Source organism: Meles meles, chromosome 6, assembly GCF_922984935.1.
Source record: "Meles meles chromosome 6, mMelMel3.1 paternal haplotype, whole genome shotgun sequence".
Taxonomy (NCBI): Eukaryota; Metazoa; Chordata; class Mammalia; order Carnivora; family Mustelidae; genus Meles; species Meles meles.
In genome coordinates this window covers 109,007,113-109,025,093 of record NC_060071.1, presented here as the reverse complement: position 1 = coordinate 109,025,093, position 17,981 = coordinate 109,007,113, and the positions used below count along the sequence as shown (strand labels likewise).

Sequence of the window (17,981 nt, the reverse complement as noted above, 5' to 3'; positions counted from 1 at the left end):
AAAATCTTAAACAGGCTTCATGCTCAGTGTGGAGCCCAACCTGGCGCTCCATCTTATGACCCTGGGATCATGACCTGAGCCAAAATCGAGTGGGACACTTAACTGACTGAGCCACCCAGACACCTCACCACCGTTGTTTTTAAATCATTTAGTTTGTATGAAGATACCGTATTTGAAAAGTAAAAGTCCTTCACCTGTCCTTGTGACACTTGCTGTTTTGTGATAAGCAAGGTCACTTCCTGAATGGTGTAGAAGCTGTTTTTCATAGCACTTGCTGCTCTCTCCTGATCACCAGAAGGTTCACTCTTGCCCCCTGCCACACTTGCCTTTGGTTTCTATGACAATTGTACATTATTATGTTGTAAAAATTGTGCTCCACTTCCATCCCCCAGAACTCTTCATTCCCCCCCCCGCCCTTTTTTTAACTCTAAAGAATTTATCACTACTGATGTACTACATATTTTACTTATTGTTGTGATTTTGTTAACATTTAGAACTCCAGGGTATAGGATGGTGGGCCACAATTCAACAAAAACCATAAGGGAAAGTGAAAGGGAAAAGAGAGAGAGAATAAGAGAGAGAGAGGAAAACCCGAATAGGAAGTTTCCGTAAGAGAAGGATTTTTATAACTCCACACCTGGCTTTCCTAACCTCGAGTCCTGTGATCTTTGTCACTGCCATCACATTTTCCTATTACTAACAATTTGTTTCTTCTCTTTTCCCAAAATTATGTGCCTAGAAATGATAAAATTTGGTTTATGTAAAATTTATTTTATATGTACAATAGAAATACAGAAGGTGATAGGGACCTTAGAAATCATCCGGTCATCTTGCCTTCTTCCCATGTTTTGGGGATAAAGAAACTGACAATAAGAGATAGTCATGATCGTATAGGCACCAGCACTGCCTTCTGTTTCAGTTTTGGGATAGAAGTCTTGTGACTTTTTTTTTTTTTTTTAAGTCTTGTGACTTTATAAAAAGATTGGAAACCTGTCCTTATCAAGACAGAAGCTCCCTTAAACTCATAATGCCCATGTGCAATCTTGAGGTAATGACGTGGGATAAGTCACTGTATCAGATGGACCGTGTGAGTAAGAGGAGCAGAGTGGTTGATGTGGTGTGATATGAGAGGTGGTATGAAGGCCCTATAACCCAAGATACAGAACACCGCTGTGTCAGAAATTGCACCTTTGGTTTTTATGCTAAGCTTTACTCACTCTGCAGTCCTATTTGAAAAGCAAATCCTCTGAATGGTGGAACACACAGGTTTCTAACACTTGAGTCGGGACACGGGAACTCTGAAGTGGTCCCAGAAATCTAGGATACAGTAGCACTGAGATTCTAGGATTGGGGAAGGAACAGAGTGGAAACCGGGAATGTGCTCAAAGATGAAGCAAACATGCCGAGAGTCTGCTGCCTACTTAAGGCCAGTCTGAGTTTCTTCTCCAGTTAAATGGGTTAAATAAAAAAAAAAAAAAAGGCTTTATAGTGTTAATGGTAGGATATGATGCAGAACTAGTCATGGTGTACAGTGGCCCTGGGAATCAGTGACACACAGTTATTTAACAACTGTTAATTTTACTAATTAACTCTTGGTTCTCCTCACTAAGTGAATACTGATGAACATGTGAAGATTGGTGCGGAACATCTCTGGGTGTTTTCTTCCTTTGATGTGCCTGGCACAAAACAAAGCCTGTTTTGTAGGTTGAGATGAAAGTATGCCGTCATGTGTGGAGGGCAGGGCGGTCACCTCCTGATGTAGGCATTGTAGAGAAGCTTAAACAACAATAAAACTGACCAAACATGGGTCTGGTTTTTATTGTCACGTGCCAACAATTCTAAACAATGTTCGTGGCAAAACAATTCTCTCCAAAACTGTATCTTGTTGGTCTAAATTCTAAATAATTCCTGTGGTTATTGTTGAGTTGAAACAAAATATATATAAATCACAGATTATCACATTCTGATAACTTACCTTTAAGAAACAATGCATCCTGCATGTAAGTTAATTTGGAGAATTCCCAATTATACCTCAGCCCCCATGCATGGACTTGGCTGCATCCATTCCTTTCTATAGTAATAGTTATTGAGGATTGTTAAAGCCTGCTCTGAAGGCAATTTCTATCTTCAGACTTCGTGGTACTACATGATACTGTGTTTAAACAGTATACTTGAAATTTATAATTTAGCACAGTGATTTTAAAGATTAAGAAACAACTTGAGTCACTTCAATCCAGTCATTCTGGGAAGTTTTTTTTTTGTTTCTGTTTTTGTTTTAGGAGTTTATTTATTTATTTGTCAGAGAGAGAGAGAGAACACGCGTGAGCACAAGCAGGGGGAGCAGCAGGCTTCCCGCTGAACAAGGAGCCCAATGCGGGACTCCATCCCAGGACTCTGGGATCATGACCTGAGCCGAAGGCAGCTGCTTAACTGACTTAGCCACCCAGGTGTCCCTGGGAAGTTTTTATTACAATAGTGAGACAACATGCTAAATCTGAAATCTGAACTTTTTGCCTGAAAAGTGTAAATCTTTTTTCAAACATTAAATCTTTTACTAAATTTGAATTGTATTTCTTTTTTATTGTTAATCTTTTTTTTTTTTTTTTCAGTAAAAAATAACTCAAGGAGGGCCCCTGGGTGGCTCAGTGGGTTAAAGTCTCTGCCTTTGGTTCAGGTCATGATCCCAGGGTCCTGGGATCGAGCCCCGAATCAGGCTCTCTGTTCAGCAGGGAGCCTGCTTCCCTCCCCCTGCCCCCACCCTGCCTGCCTCTCTGCCTACTTGTGATCTCTGTCTGTCAAATAAATAAATTAAATCTTTTTTTAAAAAAGCTTTAAAAAAAGGAATAACTCAGGGAAATAGAATGCTACATAGTGGTATGATTTAGTTCTCTAAATTGTACTTTTTACAGATGTTTTGATTTTATTAAAATTATATCAGTTACTGTAATGCTATTATGCATTAACTGTGACAGACCACTGTGTAGGTATTAAGTTCCCCCCTTTAAAGTGCATTAGTGTAACTTATAAGTATTCATATTTTTTATTTGTTCTGTAATAAATATTTCATTTTATTTTTTCCCCATTGGCATGATTATTATGCTAGTAAAAAAAACAAAACAAAACAAAAAAACACCTCCCCAAAATATCCATATACATACGGTCAATAAAAGACAATTTTCACTATCTGAATTCCTTTTCTGGACATCATTCTTATTCCTTTCATGATTATCACTGAAAATAATTTTGTCACATGGAGGTGATAGGTATTAAAAATAATCTACTCCAGGTGCCAAATACTCTAGTACGCCACTAATATCCACACTGATTGTACACTGAGATCTTCAGCTAGGATCTAGTAACTAGTTGCTGCTTTGCAATAAGGCTTTGCCCTGTGGTTGATTTTTCCAGTGATTACTAAGCCAATGAACCATGTAAGTACAATTTGAGTTCCATTTTTAACTTCATCAGAAGAAAGGAGTTCTTATTATTACAATTACTTTGTCTTTACTGGTTAAATTAACATTCAGCTATTGAGGTTGCTGTGCAACAGACGATATTATTTTACCTACTGTGTGTTCAAAGTAGTCTTGTCACAGTAACAGCATGCTAGCATGAAAAGCCTTATAACAAATAGGTAAATACATGTCTCTTGTGAATTAAAAGGGGGTAATTATGTCAGCTTTATTGCCTTTGTGGGTGAACAGCTAAAAATAATTGAACTAAAAATGCCAGGTAATATTTAACATTAAATACAAATAATCACAAGATTGTTATAAGAATGAGAATGACCTATAAAACATAATTTTTAGTTTCTCTTGATAGAGTATTCAAATTAGAATATGAAAACACACACATAACTACTCCTTTATTTGCCCTTCATTTTAGCAGCCCCAGTTCTATATACTAGAGCTTCAATTACTGCAATTTTTCTGTCAAAATAGATCTTTGCTATAAAGATCCCCAAACTATTATTTTTATTTAAAAATTTTATTTTTATGCTTTAATCAAACAAAACTCAAATAAATCCTGATATCGAAAATATTTTGGCTTCCTAGAAACATGTAAATTATCTGTATGGGATGTGCTTATTACTGAGATGCATTTAGAAACAAACACTCAGACTTGCAACAGAGCTTCAAAGTAGTCTCTTTGGTTAACTAAACACTTATTCCATTGAGTCGGTCATTGTACCAAGTCTTTCTGGAAATTCCATTTTCTTTGTGGATGGCCTTCAAATCATGTGGCATATTCTTCCAAATATTTGATTTCTTAAAAATTGAGTCCCATGAATATAAGACAGTTGATTAAGCTAGATAAAGTGGGTTTTATCTAAAGAGAAGAGGCAATCATAAAGTTCATTTTTCTTCTGTAGCTTCTAAATTAGCTTTGCAGGCTTTTGCAAAGAGAAGTCCCCTCATTATTTTTCTGGCTATGGTGGATTCACTAGAATCACCTCTGGAGGAGACTAATTTGAAAGACGATATGCATTTGAATACATAAGCTGGTAGAGTTAGTGAAGTGAGTCTCATTTTAAAAAAATAGTCAAACAGATTCTAATGGCTTTTGATATAAAGCAATAATTTGTGGCATTAACTAAGCTCACTGCATTTTAGCAAGAATGAACTGCTTAAAGTTAGAAGTCACTAGGGAATCGGAGAAAGACAACTATCATATGATCTCCCTGATATGAGGAAGTGGAGATGCAACATGGGGGGCTAGGGGGGTAATAAAAGAATAAATGAAACAAGATGGGATCGGGAGGGAGAAAAACCATAAGTGACTCTTAATCTCACAAAACAAACTGAGTGTTGCTGGGGGTCGGGGGGTCGGGAGAAGGGGTTCGGGTTATGGACATTGGGGAGGGTATGTGCTATGGTGAGTGCTGTGAAGTGTGTAAACCTGGCGATTCACAGACCTGTACCCCTGGGGAAAAAATACATGATACATTTATAAAAATAAATAAATAAATAAAATAAAAAGTAATAATAAAAAAAGAACTCACTAGGGAACTGTCTGACATGACCGGTTTCAGGATCATATTAAATTCTCTCCAATCTTTTTCTCTTAAATTTTGCCTAGAACATTATCAGTGGTAGATTAATGACACTATTTTGCATATATAATTATTCTTAAACTTATTCTAAAAATGACTTGAGGAAACCAACAATAAAGGATATGACAGGGGCGCCTGGGTGGCTCAATGGGTTAAGCTGCTGCCTTGGGCTCAGGTCATGATCTCAGGGTCCTGGGATCGAGTCCCACATCGGGCTCTCTGCTCAGCGGGGGCCTGCTTCCCTCTCTCTCTCTGCCTGCCTCTCTATCTACTTGTGATCTCTGTCAAATAAATAAATAAAAAATCTTTAAAAAAAAAGGATATGACAATAAGGATCAATTAATGAAAATCCATATAATAGGGTAGTAATATCAAATAAAAATTAGATACAAGGAGAAAATAATGAATGGTAAAAGGAACACAATATGAAGATGATAACCAAAAACATATTTTAAAAACTTTAGAAAATGTTGAATAAAGGTCAACATTTCAGCTCTTAGCTTTTAGTTACCAAAGCAGAGGAAAATTACCTGTTAGAAGAATGTATATGTGTTAAGTTCATTTATTCTGTGCATAAAAGGAGAAGCAGTTGAAGCTGGTTAGCTTAACTAGATGAAACTCTTACACTGTTGGTGGGAATGCAAGTTGCTGCAGGTACTTGGGAAAACAGTGTGAAGATTGCTCAAAAAATTAAAAATAGAGCTTCCCTATGACCTGGCAATTGTACTACTGGGTATTTACCCCAAATATACAGATGTAGTGAAAAAAAGGGGGGCCATATGTACCCCAAGATGTTCTTCAACAGACAAATGGATAAAAAAGATGTGGTCCATATACACAATGGAATATTACTCAGCCATCAGAAATGATGAATACCCAACTTTTGCATCAACATGGATGGAACTGGAGGAGATTATGCTGAGTGAAATAAGTAGAGAAAGTCAATTATCATATGGTTTCATTTACTTGTGGACCATAAAGAATAACATGGAGAATATTAGGAGAAGGAAAGGAAAAGTGAACGGGGGGGAAATCAGAGGGGGAGATGAACCATGAAAGACTGTGGACTCGGAGAAACAAAGTGAGCATTTTGGGGGGTAGGGAAGGGTGAGCCTGGTGGTCAGTATTAAGGAGGGCACATATTGCATGGAGCACTGGGTGTTGTACATAAACAATGAATCTTGGAACATTGCATCAAAAACTAATGATGTATTTTATGGTGACTAACATAACACAATGCAAATGTAAAAAAAAGAATATTTAAAAAAATAAATAATTGGGACACCTGGGTGGCTCAGTTGGTTAAGCCACTGCCTTCAGTCCAGGTCATGATCCCAGGGTCCTCTGATGAAGTCCCACATCGGCTCCTTGCTCAGCAGGGATCCTGCTTCTCCCTCTGCCTCTGCCTGCCTCTCTGCATGCTTGTGCTCTTTCTCTGACAAATAAATAAATAAAATCTTTTAAAATAAATAAATATATAAAAAAAGAAAATCTACATCTGACTTTGCCACTAACACAAACTTTGACCTTTTCTGTACTGCAGTAAATATGGGAATTCAATATGCTGTTTTCCCACATTTTGCTAGCACATTACCAAAAAAAAAAAAAAAAAAAATGGAATGGAACTTCCAGTTCAGAAGTTATAAAGAAAATAGAAACAGCTTGACATTATTCAAGGGCGAGTTAAAAGGAATGAATGAGCAACACCTATGTACTTTTTCCTGTGTACTATGCCATTTAACCTTATGAGGTTAAGACTCCTGGTTTACAAGTGAGGACCTTGGGCCCATGGTTGACTTATGCAGAGATGGCATTTGAATTGTGTCTGTCTAGCCCAAAAGCCAGAGTATATTCTCCACAGACTACACTGCTTATTAGCCCCTCTGAGGACTTTACTGAAAAACTATCTTGAGTAGCATAATGAAAAGTTACTCCTATTTTAGATTCCCTAAGTGTCGAATTCTGATTTTCAAAAACCCCCCAAAATAATTTTTCTACACTCATCTGCGTTTCCACCTTTCTGTTCACCATATACCACCTGAACTATTATTTACTCAATACCTTTCTTTATAAATGTTCGTTTTCAATTTATTTTTTAAATTTAATTTAAATTCCAGTATAGTTTATACTGTTATATATTCAATTTTAATTTATATTTAAGGAGGAAACTTTATATGACTACTAAAAATGTAAAACCAGTTCATTTGCTAGAAACAAAAACGTAAAGAGAAATACCCATTAGTAGCTGTGGGTTCATGCAGCCCCTAGGAAGCTCTCAGGTGCCACCAACTGGGCATCCCCAGGGTACCCTCTGATGCAGGACTGGGAAGTTGGGAAGGTCCTCCCTTCCTTGGGTGTAGAAGAGTGGTCTTCAGCGGGAGTTACTGAGGGTCTGAGAGTCCTCGATGTTATCCTACCATTCCCATTCATTTTTCCACTTTCAGACATCAGAGATGCTTGGCATTGTGGTCGAGACTCAGATCTGGGGAAGATGAAGAAATATGCCCACCTTCTATCAGAACTCTGCAGCTTAGGGTATTTTATTCAATCAAGTTAATTTGGGCAAAAGGGTCAGTAAAACAAAAGTAAACAAAATATCCCTATTCTGTGGGGAAAGAGCAAATTATTTTCAACACTTTTTAGCATTCTAAGATTTAAGTATCCTTGTTCTGTAACTTTAGATTTCCAGGAAGCTAAATTTGACAATTCAAGAAGTGCTTTATTGTATCAATAAACCAAGCAGTTTGACATTAAAAATTATGTTACCAACTAAATAAATATTTTCCTATTATTTATAGGAAAAAGTATTTCAAGAAAACTGCAGGGATAACAGCTAGTACTTAAAGAATTTATATATCTTTTAGATTATAAATTCTGGGAAAGCAAGCAATCTTTACATTTTTTCCTATACGTAGTACAGTATGTCACATAAATGTATGTTTCACAATATTCTGGATACATTCATTTCCTTACCAGACATCAGACTCAGGTTTAATCAGTGGTTCATCTTATGAAGAAATGACTTTCACATGTAACAATTAGTTATGAATGGCATAGACTATATCTTGGATGACATACAGAAAAACCTTCTAGAATCAAGCTCTATTAAAGGTTTGTGGGCTATTATTGTTATTTGTTCGATGTTCCTATTGACGGATTTTATTTTCATTCAGCCTCACTTTTGACAGATGACTGTTTTTTCAAACCTTACAGTACGAATTTTGAGGGAATGTCCTCCTATGAATAATGACGAATTGTTAAACTTTAGTAAAGTTTATAAAACTCTTACACTTATGTAAGTGATGAATCACTGAAATCCAGAAACCAATATTGCACTGTATATTAGCTAAAATTTAAATAAAACAATAAAATAAAACACACCCACTCAATTCTACAGCCGGTTTATTAATTCCAATGGCCCGGTCAAGCAGTGGAGTAGGCATCCCTACAAGATAAGATACAGCTGAACATATAAAACCCAAGCCCAAAAGGGACACCTAACTGGTCAGTCAGTAGAACATGTGACTCTTTTTTTTAATGGAAGCACTAGGGTTTATTAAACTGTGCCTTAGTACAGGTGGTAGGGCTTGCCCATGGTGCTCTTGAGGTATAAAGCCCAGACTTTCTGCCAGTTCTTCTTGAGCAATGACATCAGGAAACTGACAGTTAAGTGGATGTTGTACACAAGCTCATCACCTGTCATCTTTACATGGCCAACAGCCACTGCAAAGTGCAGCACCTTCTTCATCTTGAATTTGTTGGTGGACTTCACTTCATCTACTTTGGCCACCATGTTCTCATTGTGGGTCAGCAAGGAAGGCAACCTGCCAGCCTTATTCAGGCTTGGGCCCAGAACTCATGGACTCTGCTTGATCAGAGATTCTGAAGCCAAAATTGTATCCTATTTCTTGGCCAGGTTCTTGACTAATTTTTTATTCTTGTTGATTTTCTTTAGTGCTTCATGTCCACATGAGGGACATGTGAGGGATATCCACTGCCTTGGCCTCATCAAAGTGCCGCTGGTCCCTCAAAACACATATGAAGAATTTGGGGCAGGGAGTGGACTTAAGACTGATGGGCTCTAGGAAGCATTTGTCTAGAATTCTGACGGTCATAGTTCTTCAGGCTGATCTGCAGTTCCACTGTCTCCAAAAACTTCCGGCACTTGCACTGGTTCCCACGTAGGACTTCCTGTACCACCTCATACAGGGTCACAGGAGACTTTGCTGCTCATGGTTCCTCACGTCAAAGGAACCAAAAACAGCAGAACATGTGACTCTTGATCTTGAGGTTGTGAGCTCCAGTCCCATGCTGGGTACAGAACTTACTTAAAAAAACAAGAATAAAACCAAAAAACCCCACCAAGGTGAAATGGACAACTCATATAATTTTGATAAACTGAAGGTATAATTGTCTAATTATAAGCAGAGACAGTTACATGAAAAGGCCATTCTTATGATATAGAAGGGAAAGAACATTGAATACCTATGTGGAGAACTTGGTATCATTTAAAACAATAATCCCATGAAGCTAGGAGGAAAGGGAGGATCACAGAAGTTAAGTAATTTATCCAGGACCACCCAACTTATAAGTGGCAGGTTTTGAAATCAGCTGTGTATGACTTCAAAGATTGTAGATTTCCTCTACACCACTCTGCCTTTGTGGTTAATGGATATGTTCAAAATAATCACTTGGAATTCCTGGATACTGGTGACACTATTACATCAGTATATGGGAATCACTGAAAGCTGTGGCTTTATGGGATGAGAGGAGTCATAGCATTATCAGGTCATATTATATTGAACAAAATCAGGATCAACTCTGGTGAATAGTGGGGAACTCACAAAGCCATTGTAGAATGAGTTCCAGAAAGAATTTCTAAGAAGGGAGCACCAAGGGCTTTAAGGTTCACTGAAGCATAACTGCAAAGAATGTGTCCTATGATGGGCAGCAACCGCAGGCCTCAGCTGTTGCTGGTCTAACCGGCTGAGTCCAAGCTCTGCACAGCGTGTCTGAAGAAGTGTCACAAATGGTGGCAATTTCTCTGAATAGTGCTACAGATGGCAATCACAGGGCAGAAATCACCTGTGCTGAATGTGGACTGAACCACTGTTTGAACAATGAACTTCTTACACACACATGCAAAACCATAATCACTCAAACACCATTGATTTGTTTTACATGGAAAGACAATCTGCTTTATTATGTATTTAACATTTTACTACTTCACTGAATCAAGACTAAGCTTCTTTTGTTTCTCGTGGCACTGGGAATTGTTTACAAAGATGGGAAGATAAATGTCATTGTCCTCAAGAAGTTCAAAATATTGGCATGGGAGGTGGAGGAAAGATTTGTAAACTAATAGGTGAGACCAGTGCTCTGGAGCTTGTATTTCTCTTGTTTTACTTACTTATACAGACGTATATATGTGCATGTATACATATTCAAATGAAAAAAGGCTAAGAATATATTCCGAAGGTAGAAGTTCTAGTGTAGGTGAACTAGAGAAAACATTAGCTTATCAAATATAACATATTTTACTCTACCAAGTTATATAATTTCTTCAATTACATATTTTCTTTATAATCCTCTTTATACACCATTCTATTTTATTCACTGATCATACGGAGGCAAATCTCATACTAGCACATGTGAATAGGTATTCAAAATTATCAAGGAAAGGGAGACAGAGTGGAGGAATGTAGATTTAGTAGGTAGACGTGCTTTTGTATTTGCATCCTAGGGTGCAAGTTAAATATAGCAATAATTTCCTTAGAAATTTATATTTATCTATCTCTCCAAATCTCAAACATTGGGAACCAAAAAAATATTCCATGTATACACTTACTATCTTAGATGTTCAGGTTTCTGGAACTCTGTCAGACCTTCACAGATACCATGTTGCCTTTGGGATGCCCTTCTGTCCTGTTTGACTGGGGACTATCAACCATCGCTTCTTTGGACAGTTTCTGTATTAACAAATGTATAGAAGTAGCCTTCCATATTACAATGCTAATACATTGTGGGAGTCATAAGGTCACATCCAAAATCAGATACTATTTTTTGTTTTTGTGTTTAGTTCTGGAGTGGCACATAAGAGTACTATACAATAAAGTTTAACATTGCGTTTTTCTTTCTTTTTTTGTTTTAAAGATTTAATTTATTTATTTGACAGACAGAGACCACAAGTAGGCAGAGAGGCAGGCAGAGAGAAGAGGAGGGGAAGCTGAGCAGAGAGCCCAATGTGGGGCTCGATCCCAGGACCCTGGGATCATGAACAGAGCTGAAGGCAGAGGCTTTAACCCACTGAGCCACCCAGGGGCCCTAACATTTTTTATTGACTAAATTGAGGTCTCCCTTTCAACAAGATTACACAGTAATTTTTATTGTGAAATCACACCTTATGTTCAATTGTGTTTAGGTCTTCAATATTAGATAAAATGGCATGTTCTTTTTTTTTTTTTTTTTAAAGATTTTATTTATTCATTTGACAGAGAGAGAGAACACAAGTAGAGAGGTAGGCAGAGAGAGAGAGAGAGAAGCAGGCTCCCTGCGGAGCAGAGAGCCCGATGCGGGACTCGATTCCAGGACCCTGAGATCATGACCTGAGCCGAAGGCAGCGGCTTAATCCACTGAGCCACCCAGACGCCCCGGCATGTTCTTTTAATAGAAGGAAATACATATTCTGGGCATGAAGCCACTGATATCCACATCAGTTAAAAAGTCCTCTTGCCATTATTAATTAAGCTATGCACATTACTAACCACTTTTTTTAGTTACTTCCTTAGCAAAAGTAGAGTTAGAGGCTTGGTATTTGCTTTATTTAAAAATTTTTTTTTTTAAAGATTATGGACAAAGATAGTTCTTTAGGGAAATGTTAAAGTTCATTTTAAATATAAACTTCTATATAGTAATTCATAACTTTAAACTAATTTTTATAATTCTTTCTGGACTTTTAAGTAATAAATATATAATACTCTGTAAATATATGTTATAGACATGGTAAATAATAAAATATCTGGCAAAGAGGTTCTCAACAGCCTCCAGCATGGGCTAATAATCTTTGCTAATTGTGCCAGATAAATTTTTAGTTGAAATGTAGAAGACTGACAACCTGTCCTGGTGGTGAATCTAAGAAAACAGTTCTTCAGAAATTAGTGCATAGGAGACTGCAGAGTACTGACTTGCATTCATTAACACTCATTAAGAGACCAAATAAAATACTGTACTTTAATCCCCATTAAGTACTGTAATTTTTTTACTCCTAAAATATAAAAGTGATTTAAGTTGTTCATTTTAGATAGGTGAAAGCTAAAATTCTTTCTGAACTTTTAATTATTAATTACACATTTTACCAGTACATATAATACTTCTTAAATTTTTAAATGTCAGACTGACATATTATCATTTGCTGTCTTGACTTTTCTCAGCTTAGTTTTTATGAGGTAGTTCAAGACAACTGTACTTCACACAAGTGCTCACACTTACCACGCTGTTTCTCCAATGCACATACAATATATTATTATACATTCACTTCAGCAACTTCACAGCTGTTTTCATTTTTTGTTTGATTGCTTTCAGCCCATTATTCCTTATGCCTGTTCTTGGGAGGAAAGTTTTATTGAGCATTTGGAAATAATTTGAAGGAGTATAGTCAAGCAAATGAGTCTTTTTTTTTTAGGGGATACATTTCTTAGATGAAAATTTTCAAAAAAGAATATTGAAGTCTGATGCTTAAATATTTTGAAGATAGTTCAGAAACATTTAAGTTAAATGTCAGTTATCTTTCTAAAATATACACATAACTCATTTTTACTATCACTCATGCACTGTACTAGTCTGGAGAATAGCAGGTTGAAGATGCAACAAATATTCTTTGAACACTTCAATAAACGCAATACAAACATTCACTTTAATAATGTTGCCTTTGTTAATACAAAACTGAGTGCATTTTTTTTCCTTGCCCCTGGCTGAGCCATGACTAGCTGAGTAGCAACAGCAGAGTGCTGAAAGAATTTTTCAACAGCAATTTGCTTGTTCCAATTTACTTTTCAAGGTTGATGATCAGGATCATTATGTTGCTTGCAAAAAGATCTATTTCTATTAATTTGGCCCAGTCATTCCCCTTGTTCTCATCATGTTTAGTTTCCCTGGCAGCTTTAAGTGAATCAGAAGTGCCACTGGCACTCCGGTTCTATAGCTTACATACAAAATGAACTCCTATATCCTTTAGGAACAGAACTGTTACACCACTGAAATGAGGGACTCGATGAAACCTCTGCTTTTTGCTCTTCAAACAGAAATGCTCTTTTTAGTTAGCAGACCTATACAATAACACAACAAACCATTATCTGTTTAATTCTTTCTTTAAAGAAATTCTAAGAAGCCTTGTTTTTTAACTTGAACACAATCATCACTCATCAACAAGATCAATACATAGAACTTGTATGTAATTTAAAAGTTTTACATGATACATATCAAAAAAAGGCTTCATACCAAATGTATAATACCCTAAAAATATAAAGGGAAATAACCAAGTTATTTTCTACAGCCCCAATAAATTTCAAAATAGCTAAATGTTTTCCTGATCTCCTTTCTATGAGGGAAGTATTATTAGTTCCAATGTATATAGTTCCAACATTTAAAGAGCCCCAGCTAAGTGATTTGGAAAATCAACGGTAATAATACTTTTCACACCAAATACAACTATAAAACTGACAAAGGAACTCTAGCTTCAATCACTGACAAATTAACAAAGCTAACAATATAAATAAAATGGATCCCACTTAATTCAGGCTATGCTTCTTAAAGGGAAAAAAATCACAGGGTTTGAACACAGTCATTAATTATCCCTTTATAGCCTGCAGAGGGCACTCAAGTCCTTTGAAAGAAAAAGTAAAAATTTTAAGAGGCATAATAATGATTTTTCATTTTTATTAGTAGTAGTATATTAACTAAACAATATTGTTTTTACAGATACTATCGTTTAAAAAGAAGACATTTAAAGGAGAAAAATACAGTTTGACTTCAAATGTTTAATAGATTATTAAGACATGCAAATTTCCACATGTCTTACTGGAAAAAACAATTCAGTAGGTGGTTTCCATCCCAGGGTACCTGTCAATCCATAAATGTTATGCACCGTACATTAGCACCACACTGCCGACAATTACACAGATTAGTCAGGGCCTAAAGAAAGCAATCTGGACCTCACAGTAAACTAGTAATACAGATAAGGCATTGACTGCTCCAGGCTATACATACACAATAACATTATCATCTCCATAAAACAGTTGATGAAAACCATTAGAAGCTGGTTGAAAAGGCTTTAGCTCCTAAGAGTCGTAACCATTTTTCAGAGTAATTGCATGAGCTCTCCATTAATTTTCATTTTATCGAACCTCTCCATTACTGTTAACATGTTTGGAGAGAAGATATTTGATTTTAAATACTCTTCCTTTGACATGAACAAAACATTTCATAGGGAAACCCACCAAGTCAGATATAGTAACATATATTACACAAATACACACACATATGTGTATACATACGTTTCATCTAGAGTCTCTGATGGCATATTTCAAAATATACTGCAACATTTATCAACTAAATATTGACTGTATAGAGTAGTTAATTATTTTTTTTTCCATTTTATTTATTTTTTCAGCGTAACAGTATTCATTGTTTTTGCACAACACCCAGTGCTCCATGCAAAACGTGCCCTCCCCATTACCCACCACCTGTTCCCCCAACCTCCCACCCCTGACCCTTCAAAACCCTCAGGTTGTTTTTCAGAGTCCATAGTCTCTTATGGTTCGCGTAATTATTAAACATACTAGTTTCTTAGCAATATAGCCAGGGATCCTGCCCTTCTATCTTTTTCTGCTTCTCAATTTTGCTTTGGTATATGTGCTGCCAGAGTGAGAAGGTCAATTTTGCTTTGGTTAGGTAACTTGCTATCAGAAGATATTTAGAAACAGATTGGTTACTAAATTGGAACTCGAGAGACTGGTTTGGCACCAACATGAATTAGATGTGTACAAGTCATTGTTTCAATTTAGAAATTGGATCACACAATGTTTGAGGCAAAAAAAATGTGTGGGGAAAGTTATCTAAATATGTAACTTGTATTCTAAACTGCTACTAGAATAATGAACAATTACAAAGCATTTAAAAAAATGCCTTGTCTGTAATAAAATTAATCAATAATAATTTAGTGTTTTAAAACTATTTTTGTTACAAATTATCATGTTTCTTTTTTAAAGAGTCAAACTTGAAATATACTTAAGGAATAAATCTCCAAATTTGGTATCTTGGAAGATGAATATTGACATTGACGTTGCTAATAGTTTTCAAAAGCTAATTCTTTAAGAAGCCTAGCATAAAACACATCTTAAAATTTTATTCTTAAAATATTATGCAAAATTCCATAAAGTATTTTAAAGTTCAAAATTATGGAAGAAGAGTAGCCAATTAAATGAGAAAAAGGCAGAAGAAATAGTTAACAAGACAGCAGAAAGTAGTTATTTTGATAATTTAAAATAATCTGGATTATTTTTGTAATGGCATCATTTACCTTTATGGAAAAAAAACCCCATCCTTCTGGAAAAGAATGTGATTATTCTTACGGTGGCAATATAACAAGCCCCTTTTTCTCAAGGAAGGACTAAGTTAACAAATAAAGCTTTGAAACCATAAGTCTTAAGATGAATAATTGTGTATTACAATATGTTTTCCTCATTGGATTTCTTTACCACATAGCATGGCATTTTTTAATGGGGGGAGGGCAGGGAGAAACCATGCAGTTTAATAAAATAGAAGCATTTTCTCAACCTAAGTTATAGCCACTGCTTTGATTTTTGGTTTATCTCAGGGCCAATAAGTATACACTCTAGTACATGAAACAAAACTAGAAGATATACTTAGAATGTAGTCTTTGTTTCTTCTTTCTTCAAAGCCTATGTTTCCTAAAATCATTGTTAGTCAAAGCAAAAAGAAATGTTTGTTCTATTACGTAAAGAAATAAACTTCATTTGGTATTCAATTGACTTTCTAACTTAGCAGACAGGACTTTACATCTTCAAATACTGAAAATAAATTGCATTCTTGGCCCTTGCTTTAAAAGGTTAGAGAGAATAAACGCACACCCTGGTAGTGTTCTAGTGATCTCCCTAATCTCAGTTGCACTTTGTCAGAACGAGGTAACTGGTAGTTAAGTGAAATACCCTAGATCAAAGGGGGATTAATCACCAACTGAATCCTTGCTGAATAAACCTGTCATTCAAGAAAATTATTTCCACTGAACTTAGCAGAGGATTGAAGGTATTTGCATAACAGGGACCAACGTACTTCAGCCAGGTTAAAAGGTTCAGAATTCATCCCATGTTTAGCTTTTTGCCTCCTTTTCCTTTCAGCAGCCGCGTACAATGGTTTCTAATCTGATAATACAGCTAACTATCTAAATGATGTCAGAACAGGAAAGTATTGCAAAGTTTGGATGAGGGATGGATCAATTTCACTTTCAGTAACTCCTAAATCTGATTTGTTGGAATTTAAGATGTAATCCTAAAAAAGTCCCTTAAACCTGAGGACTGTTTATTAACATCCCTTTTCTGACCTTTGTCTTAGAAACAACCATTCTGCTATGGCAGCAGTCCCCGCAGAGGCTCTGGATGATAACTGGACCTACCTACCTCACAGGGGTGGTACAGGAGTCTACGAATGTCTGTAAAGCAGTGTGAAATACTATAATAAAAAAATAAAAGAAAAATATTGGTTGTTACTGTGTTAAAAACTGTGCTTTGAAAGACCTTAAATCATACAATGTATAAAAGCCACAATAATTTTAACTCAGAAATACTAAGTTGGTGTGGGAAAAAAAAAAGTATGAGACAGACGACTGTTTAATCAAAACAAAAAAAAAAAACTTTTTACACAAATAATTCCCTTAAGAATTCCTGATAAGGCTATTTAATTCAAACATGACATTTGAATCGATAATTTAAAAAGGAAAAATAAAAAGTGCCCATCCCTGTAAGGGTATTACCTTACATCATAAGAGTATTGGTGGCTTTAAAAAGTTTTAAAAATATTGTTCAGTAAAAAAATGAAGAAGTATTTTACGAAAATCATGAACTACTTTTTTTAGAGTACATTTTCAGAAATTTAACACGTCTTGTACCTTTTGGGTCTCCTGAAGAATAATTACCCTTATGATAGACATCAAATTTCATAATCATATTTTGGCACTAAAAGGGAATTTAGCAATTTTGCATCTAGAGTATGTCTGACACCATCCAAATCTTTTACTGGAAGTAGATGCTCATATATTCACTGCAAATGCAAAGCATCTTTCAAGTTAAAAAATGCAAAGAATAGTTATCAAAGAAAATGAATAAAATCCATAGTGAGATAATTTTTTAGAAAATGATTGAAGTTTTAACCCAAGAAAGGACTCTTAGAGTGTCTTATAGCTTAGAATAAGAACATGTCAATCACGATTAAGCTTCTGGAATCGGAATCCCTTTGAAATGCAGCTGTTTCTTCTTTAATTGTGGCAGCGGACTCTGAAGAAAAGAAAGGTCCAGCCTTAAAGATGAGTAAGGAATACAAAATAGCTCAGGATTAGTTGTGGAGTTCAAAGGTCGCTAATTACACTAAGGAGTTCCCAGACACAGGGAAAACATTAAACAGGTCACCTACCAAACGGGAAACAGACTTTGTCTTCAGAAATTATCCTGAAGTGACAGGTTTCTAGACAAAATCAAAAGCATCACAGTGTGCCCAGCTGATCTCAACAGGATGAAAACATGAGTTGGTTTTAGTTCTGTAGCGTTATGTTAGAATGGAATGGCAACAGATGGCATCAGGTTCCCTTTCACCCTACACTTTTCCAGTATTCCCTAGATTTTCCTCAGGCTTCTAGAAA

At 36.0% G+C, this 17,981-nt stretch overlaps 1 pseudogene; it reads right to left on the bottom strand.

Moving 5' to 3' along the window:
- Positions 1 to 7,813: 7,813 nt before the first annotated feature.
- On the bottom strand, positions 7,814 to 11,004 carry LOC123943661 (annotated as a pseudogene).
- Positions 11,005 to 17,981: the final 6,977 nt, after the last annotated feature.